General features: G+C 49.5%; 1 long non-coding RNA gene and 1 pseudogene across 2 annotated transcripts; both read left to right on the top strand.

Moving 5' to 3' along the window:
- Positions 1-1,676: 1,676 nt before the first annotated feature.
- On the top strand, positions 1,677-2,877 carry LOC141410145 (uncharacterized). Its single transcript, XR_012434068.1, has 3 exons — positions 1,677-1,717; positions 2,638-2,705; positions 2,809-2,877. It is a non-coding gene; the product is annotated as an uncharacterized lncRNA (long non-coding RNA).
- A 228-nt stretch (positions 2,878-3,105) lies between these two features.
- LOC102146055 (uncharacterized) lies at positions 3,106-7,388 on the top strand (annotated as a pseudogene). Its single transcript, XR_012434054.1, has 4 exons — positions 3,106-3,754; positions 5,158-5,283; positions 5,713-5,745; positions 6,105-7,388. The product of XR_012434054.1 is annotated as an uncharacterized protein (transcript).
- Positions 7,389-8,988: the final 1,600 nt, after the last annotated feature.

The raw sequence follows: 8,988 nt of genomic DNA, 5'->3' as shown, positions 1-8,988 counted from the left end.
GAGAGGATGTATTATTACATGTTAAATTGCATTTACTCCAAATGTATCGTCATCATCATTATTATTTTTGAGACAAAGTCTCACTCTGTAACCCAGGCTGGAGTGCGGTGGCATGATCACCATGCACTGCAGTGTCCACTTCCTGGGCTCAAGGGACCCTCTGATCTCAGCCTCCTGAGTAGCTGGGACTACAGGCATGAACCACCATGCCTGACTAATTTCCTAATTTTTTTGTGGAGATGGGGGTTTTGCCCAGGCTGATCTTGAACTTCTGGAGTCAACAAATTCTGACTTCCTCTGCCTTCCACAGTGCTAGGATTGCAGGCGTGAGCCATCACACCTGGCCTAATTTAATTATAAGATACAAACATGTAATTTAGTTTTAAAAGGTAAGGAGAATTTCCATGACTGAAGAGGATGTATTTTATTACCATTCACAATGATCACTTTACTTGAACTTCCATTTCCAACTGTGTCACAATGAAACACAAAAGGAAGATCCAACCCTTGCTAGACTGATTCTATTATGGCCTCAACAACCACCTCCTGGCCATTCACCTTCCTCCAGTTATTCAAACAACTCTAGTGCAGATGCTGCTGTGAAGGGATTTAGCAGATAAAATTAAGGGCCTCAATTAGTTGACTTTAGGCTGGGTTTATCCTGCTTGGACTGTCCTAATCAGCTGAGCCCGTTAAAGGACTAGGTTCTTCCTGAGCATAGAGATTCACAGTGTGAGAGGGATCCAACATGTGGGGTTTCCTCCACTGTGGGCTTTGAAAATGAAGGGACTGCATAAGAAAAAATGCTTGTGGGCACCAGGAATTGAGCACAGCCCTCCCTGTTCTCTACAGTGACAGCGAAGAACAGGGACCTCAGTCTTACAACTGCTAGAAACTGCGTTCTGCCACCTCTGTAAGAGCCTGAAGGAGGATTCAAAATTAAAACACAGCTTTGGGAAGCCCAGGACAGAGATTTTATCCACATCATGCCCAGATTTCTGACTGAGGAACTATAAGCAGATAAATGAGTGTTGTTTGGCCAGGCATGGTAGCACACTCCTGTAATCCTAACATTTGAGGAGCTGACACAGGAGGATCTGTTGCAGCCAGGAGTTTGAGACTAGCTGAGATAAAATAGTGAGACACTCATCCCTACAATTTCTTTTTAATTAGTTGGGCGTGGTGTCACTTGCCTGCAGTCCTAGCCATTCTGAAGACTGAGGCAGGAAGATCCCTTGAGCCCAGGAGTTTGAGGCTGCAGTGAGCCATGGTCATGTGAGTCTACTGCACCCCAGATGACAGAGAGAGACTCTGTCTCTAAAAATAAATAAATCAACAATAATTGGGTGTTTCAAGTCAACGTTTGTGATAATTTGTTATGCAATCTTATAAAATTCATACACAGGCTCAACAGACTCATGGAATGAATTGAATTGATATGCATACTAGTTACATAAAATAAAATCTTAACTTGTCAGTGTTTTACTTTTCATAACTTTCTGTGATGCAATTAATACACTCATATTTCATTCATTCAGTCAATAAAAATTAATTTGGTGCCTAAGATGAACCAGGTATGCCCTCATATGCTCATGTACCTGACATTCTAGAAGCTTCACAAGACGGAGGTGGAGCCACTGGAGTGTTTTATGTGAGGAAGTGACACACTCTGATTCACAGTAGCAGGACCACCGTGGAGAGAACAGTCACGTAGCAGGTAATGGGACAGTGCTAGAGCCACAATTTAGGAGTGACAGGGTGGTAGGGACTAAGGGGAGAGGAGGGTCTGAGGGATGAAAGGGACAGAGGGAAGGGCTGGAGAAGCAGGAGGTTAGGAAAAGGAGCAGAGGGAAGGAATTGGAAAGCAGTAGGATTCTTACGTTTAAATACACTGTTTTATAGATTTTTAATACATCCATCCACAGAGCCTTGCCGGGTGTTCTTTGCAGTTGGCCTTTAATACCTAATGTAGGACTGCCTAAAACTAATGTTTTTTATGTTAATAAAGTTTAAAAAATACTTAATGTTCCTTCTTTGCAGTTGGCCTTTAATACCGTATTTCGGACTGCCTAGAAATGAATTTTTTTTTTTTTATTAATCAGGTTTTAAAAATACCAAGTGTTCCTATAAGATATACACACCACTTAGACGTGAATACTTCCTAAAAACAGGCAGTGCATGAGTACTGGTGAGCGGGGCTGTGACTGCATTGAACACTTGAACTGTGAGGTGAATAGTCTGTACCGGCTCCTGGTTGTAACATACAGTAACACAGTGTGCTTCTTTGTATTGAGGCGATGTCTTAGACTCACCCAGTAACTCAGGGCTATGGAATGAAGGTAAATGTAAAATACAACAAGCAGGAGTCACAGATACATTCTCTGGGAAAGTGAAACTTAGGAGCTTTGTGAGTCCTGTTGTAACCCTTTTAGACATATTTATATATCAAAGGGCCAAAGTCACATTTTTTACCGATTAGATTCCTGATCATTCAGGGGTTACCAAGATTCTGCTACTCACTGTAGTTAATAAACAAAGAGCAAACTGGTCTCTATTCTATCTCATGCACTCAGGCACAACTTTTCCGGGTTTAAAGAAAAAAAAAAAAAAAACCTGTCTCTACACCTCTATTCCCAGGAGGAGCTCACTCTCTGGCGCCAAGCTCCCTGGGGTGAGTTTTCTTCTAGAAGAGTCCAGGGGAACAGGTAAGCAGTGGCAGGCAGGAAGCCCAGTTCTGGGATGGGGATTCCGGGATGAAAAGTGAAGAGGGATGGAGCCCATGACGAGGGTTTCTCCCTGGTTTCTCAGACAGTTCTTGGGCCAAGACTGAGGGAGACATTGAGACAGAGGCTTGGCACAGGAGGAGCGGGGTCAGGGCGAAGTCCCATAGCCCCCGGCGGGGCTCTCAGGGTCTCAGGCCCCAAAGGCTGAGTATTGATTGGGGAGGCCCCGCGTTGGGGATTCCCCATCTCCGCAGAGTTTCTCTTCTCCCTCTCCCAACCTATGTAGGGTCCTTCTTCCTGGATACTCACGATGTGGACTCAGTTCTCACTCCCACTTGGTGTCGGGTTTCTAGAGAAGCCAATCAGCGTCGCTGGGGTCCCTGTTCTGAAGTCCCCGCGAACCCATTGGGACTGATTCTCCCCAGATCCCAAGGAGGGGGTCATGGCGTCCCGAACCCTCCTCCTACTGCTCTCGGGTACCCTGGCCCTGACCGAGACCTGGGAGGGTGAGTGCGGGATCCAGAGGGAAATGGCCTCTGCCAAGAGGAGCGAGGGGCCCGCGCAGCTGGGGCGCAGGACCCGGGGAGCCACGCCAGGAGGAGGATCGAGAGGCTCTCAGCCCCTCCGCGCCCCCAGGTTCCCACTCCATGAGGTATTTCAGCACCGCCTTGTCCCGGCCCGGCCGCGGGGGCCCCGCTTCATTGCCGTGGGCTGCGTGGACGACACGCAGTTCGTGCGGTTCGACAGCGACGCGGCGAGTCCGAGGATGGAGCCGCGGGCGCCGTGGGTAGAGCAGGAGCGGCCGGAGTATTGGGACCGGAGCACACGGAACATCAAGGCCCATGCACAGACTGACAGTGAACCTGCAGACCCTGCTCCGCTACTACAACCAGAGCGAGGCCGCTGAGTCACCCCGGCCCGCAGCACAGGTCACGACTCTTCCCCATCCGCACGGACCGCCCGGATCCCCCCGAGTCTCCGGCCCCGAGATCCACCCCGAGGCTGTGGGACCCGCCCAGATCCTCGACCGGGTAGAGCCCCAGGCGCCTTTACCGGGTTTCATTTTCAGTTTAGGCCAAAATCCCCGCGGGTTGGTCGGGGCGGGGGCGGGGCTTGGTGGGCGGGGCTGACCGTGGAGGCGGGGCCAGGGTCTAACACCCTCCAGATAAAGTATGGGTGAGACTTGGGGCTGGAAGGGCGCTTCCTCCGCGGTTATGAACAGCACGCCAAAGATGGCAAGGATTACATCGCACTGAACCGGGACTTGTGCTCCTGGACCGCAGCTGACACGCGCAAGTGGGAGGCAGAGGAATTTGCAAAGCAGGTCAGGGCCTACCTGGAGGGCATGTGCGTGGGGTGGCTCCGCAGACACCAGGAGAACGGGAAGGAGACGCTGCAGCGCGCGGGTACCAGGGGGCACAGGACGCCTCCCTGATCGCCTGTAGATCTCCCGGGCTGGGCTCCCACAAGAAGGGAAGGAAAATGAGACCAACACTAGAATGTCTAACTCCCTCTGGTCCTGAGGGAGAGGAATCCTCCTGGGTTTCTTTCCAGATCCTGTACCAGAGAATGACTTTGAGGGTCTACTCTGCTCTCTGATACAATTAAGGGATGACATCTCTGAGGGAATGAAGGGAAGACAATCCCTGGAATACTGATGAGTGGTTCCCTTTGACACCGGCCGCAGCCTTGGGCCCCGTAACTTTTCCTCTCAGGCCTTGTTCTCTGCTTCACATTCAATATGTGTAGGGGGCTGAGTCCAGCTCCTCTGAGTCCCTCAGCCTCCCCTCAGGTCAGGACCAGAAGTCACTGTTCCCTCTTCAGGGACTAGAATTTTCCACGGAATAGGAGATTATCCCAGGTGCCTGTGTCCAAGCTGGTGTCTGGGTCGTGTGCTCCCTTCCCCACCCCAGGTGTCCTGTCCATTCTCAGGAGGGCCACATGCGTGCTGCTGGAGTGTCCCATAAGAGATGCAAAGTGCCTGAATTTTCTGACTCTTCACGTCAGACTCACCCCCAAGACACATGTGACCCACGATTCCATCTCTGACTATAAGGCCACCCTGAGGTGCTGGGCCCTGGGCTTCTACCCTGTGGAGATCACACTGACCTGGCAGTGGGATGGGGAGGGCCAGACTCAGGACATGGAGCTTGTAGAGACCAGGCCCGCAGGGAACGGAACCTTCCAGAAGTGGGCAGCTGTGGTGGTGCCTTCTGGAGAGGAGCAGAGATATACGTGCCATGTACAGCATGAAGCATTGCCCAAGCCCCTCACCCTGAGATGTAGTAAGGCAGGAGATGAGCCTGGAAGGGGAGAGGGGGGCGGTCATGTCTCTTAGGGAAAGCCGGAGCCTCTCTGGAGACCTTCAGCAGCAGCAGGGTCGGGGCTGGGGGCTGGGCATCAGGGATCCTCACCTTCCCCTTTTTTCCCAAAGTCGTCTTCTCAGCCCACCATCCCCATCATGGGCATCTTTGCTGGCCTGTTTCTCCTTGGAGCTGTAGTCACTGGAGCTGGGGTCGCTGCTGTGATGTGGAGGAAGAAGAGCTCAAGTGCGGAAGGGGTGAGGAGTGGGGTCTGAGTTTTCTTGTCTCACTGGGGGTTCCTAGCCCCAGGTAGAAGTGTGCCCTGCCTGGTTACTGGGAAGCACACTCATGGGCCAACGCAGCCTGGGCCCTGTGTGCCAGCACTTACTCTTATGTAAAGCACCTGTGACAAGGAAGGACAGATTTATCACCTTGATGATTGTGATGATGGGGACCTGATCCTAGCAGTCACAAGTCACAGGGGAAGGTCCCTGCTGAGGACAGACCTCAGGAGGGCAGTTGGTCCAGGACCCACACCTGCTTTCCTCATGTTTCCTGATCCTGTCCTGGATCTGCAGTTACACTTTTCTGGAAAATTCTCTGGGATCAAAGACTAGGGGGTATGCTATAGGGCCTTATGGCCCTGACTCCCTTCTGGCCTCTCACAGGACATTTTCTTCCCACAGATAGAAACAGAGTGATCTACTCTCAAGCTGCAAGTAAGTATGAAGTGGGCTGATCCCTGAGATCCTTGGGATATTGTGGTCGGGATCCAATGGGAGAGCTTACCCAACCCCAAATTCCTCCTCTAGCCAAATCTCCTCTGGGTTCTGACCAGGTCCTGTTTTTGTTCTACCCCAGGCAGCAACTGTGCCCAGCATTCTGATGTGTCTCTCACGGCTTGTAAAAATGAGACCCTGGGGGGCCTGATGTATGTGGGGTGTTCAGGGGAACAGTGGATGCAGCTGTGCTATGGGGTTTCTTCGAGCTGGATGTATTGAGCATGCGATGGGCTGTTTAAAGTGTTACCCCTCACTATGACAGATAGAAATTTCTCCATTAATATTTTTTTTTATAGTGTGAGACAACTGCCTTGTGTGGGACTGAGAGGCAAGATTTGTTCACGCCTTCCCTTTGTGACTTCAAGAATCCTGACTTTCTTTCTGCAAATGCACCTGAATGTGTCTGTATTCCTGTAGGCATAATGTGAGGAGGTGGGGAGCCCAACCCACCCCCGTGTCCACTATGACCCTCTTCCCACGCTGACCTGTGCTCCCTCCCCAATCATCTTTCCTCCTCCAGAGAGGTGGGGCTGAGATGTCTCCATCTCTGTCTCAACTTTATATGCACTGAGCTGTAACTTCTTCCTTCCCTATTAAAATTAGAATCTGAATATAAATTTACTTTTCAAATTCTTGCCGTGAGAGGTTGATGAGTTAATTAAAGGAGAAGATTCCTAAAATTTGAGAGACAAAATTAATGGGAGACATGAGAACCTTCCAGAGTCGACGTGTTTCTTGTGCTGATTTGTTGCAGGGGAGGAGAGTAGATGGGGCTGTGCCCAGTGGGTGCTCAGGCCACCGTGCGCTTTATGTGGTCACTGCTCAGCTGAGTCATCTTTGCTGCTCCATTGTCCTTGGCCCTTCAGTAGAAACTTGTCCCACCATGACCTGTGATCACAGGGACTTGGATGTCACCTAGGGTGGTCCCCGCATACAAGGGTCCTTGTGGTATCAAAAGACAAATTTTCAGAACTTTCAAGCTCTTGCCCTCCTCCCAGGGCTCCTTCCTGGATTGTATTTTCCGTCTTTTCTCCAATTTTTTTAAAGGAACCAGATTCTGAAATTTACAGAGAGGAGGGGTCTCATAGTTTCTCATCATAGGTAAGTTTCTGTTGGAGCTCCTCTTCTGCACTTCCACTCTTCTTCCTGCCCTGAGTTGTAGTAATCCTAGTGCTGGCTCCAATAGAAATCCATAGATTTATAAAGCAGAGTCTAATTTAGATTCACATGTGGTTGGACAATTGGACCCATAAGTCTAGGGTTATCTTTCCTGAAGAGAAAAATATGTTTGTGTGCTGCAGTGTGCAGGAGGGTTGGTGTGGGAAGAGGGAGGGAGGGAGGACACACCAGCAACCCTGGTGAGAAAAGCTCTGCTGGCACTGATGTCAGTGTGAGATGATGTTGTTCTGTAGTTGCCATGAAAAAAAAAAGTATTTGTCTGAGGCTACATTAACAAAGATATTGCCTCTAGAATAGAGGGGTTCTCTACAGTGATCATTCCTTCAGCTGACGTTTGTTGTCTCCTAGGGATATGACTGTTTTTGCGTTTAGAAAGCATTATTAAAGTAAAAATAGAAAAATTTCTAGCCTTGTGGTGCACACGTTCTAGATACAAGCTTGTCCAACCTGCGGCTCGCGGGCTGCATGTGGCCCAGGACAGTTTTGAATGTGAGGACTTTTTTGCTTATCTGTGGTGAATGTGAGACCTGAAGTGAGTGCACCCACCTCCCTCAGGGTCAGGAGTGAATGCTTTGGGAACCCTCCTTTGCAGTGACCTGCAAAAGATAGAGAGCACATTTACTGTGATAACCCAGAGTATCAGCCAAAGGGGCTTGACCTTCAAGGAGTTGTGGGGAAGATGAATAAAGGATGGTGTCCCAGGGTCAGAATAGATGGGCAGCCAGCAAGGGCGCTGCTTCATATATCTATGATAAGCATGCAAGAATTGAGGAGCAAGTTTCAGATTCAGAATCCAGTGACTGAGGAGGTATCCATATCCCTAAAAGAAAGAACCTTGCGACACCATGACAGTTACATGCTGGGACAATTCCATCAGCCCTTCTGCAAAGGAGCCTATAGCCATTTAATCAGGAGATGGTATAAGTATTAACACTGGGTGTGAGCTGACATTGCTGCCCAGATTCCCACAGCACCATTATGTCGCCATCACAGTGGGGCTTACAGAGGCCGAGGAATAAACCTGGACACATTATGACCCTCAGTGGAATCACTGGGTCCATAAACCCTGTCCTGGTTATCTCCCCATTCTCCAAGTGCATAATTGGCCTTGATGCACTCAACAGGAGTCACCCCACACTGTGTCCCTAGTCTGGAGAGTAAGCGCTCTCATTGTGCTAAAGCCCAAAGGGAAACATCCCTCATCCAAGCCAAACCAGAAGCAATAATTTGCCCCAGGGTGGGTCTTGTGGAGGGTACTGCAGGTATCGTAGGGGTAGCACCACCATTAGAGAGCTGAAGGATGCGGGGTGGTGTTGGGATTGCCTGTAATCTCCATATAACTCAGCAATCTATCCCTGAAGAAGCCTGACACGGCTAAAGAATGAATGGAATTACTCCAGACTCGACCAAGTAGGAGTCCTGATTGCAGCTGCTATACTGGCTGGACATCACTGCTTGGGGAGATTAATAATGCCTCAGTCACATGGCAAGCAGCTGTGGATTTGGTGAGTGCATTCCTTCCCATTTCATTTAGAAGATGGAAATGGAATGATTCACACTTACATGGGATTTATAATACATTTATTGATAGCTTGCCTCAGGGCTACCTTAACTCCTCAACCTTCTATAAATATCGCCTTGAGAGACCTGGACAAATCAAATATCTCACAGAATACTACATCTGCTCATTTCATTGGCAATATCACATAAATTGGGATGGATGAGCAAGAGGAGGAAAGAAAGCTGAATTCCTTGGCAAAACACGTGCACTATAGAAGATGAAGATAAACCTCACAGACCTTCAAGAGTGGCCACTGCAGTGAAGTGTGATGGGTCCAGTGGTTACAGGCATGCAGGGCTCTCCCCTCCAAGGTAAAAGACACACTTGCATCTTGTATCCTCACCAGAAGAAAGGATGCACACTGCCTGAGAGCCTCGCTGGGTTCTGGGAACACCACATTCCACATCTAAGTATATTGCTTTGGCCCACACTCTGGGTGA

This window comes from Macaca fascicularis, chromosome 4 (genome assembly GCF_037993035.2).
Source record: "Macaca fascicularis isolate 582-1 chromosome 4, T2T-MFA8v1.1".
In the NCBI taxonomy this organism is placed as follows: domain Eukaryota; kingdom Metazoa; phylum Chordata; class Mammalia; order Primates; family Cercopithecidae; genus Macaca; species Macaca fascicularis.
This window is presented reverse-complemented; position numbering and strand designations above follow the sequence as displayed.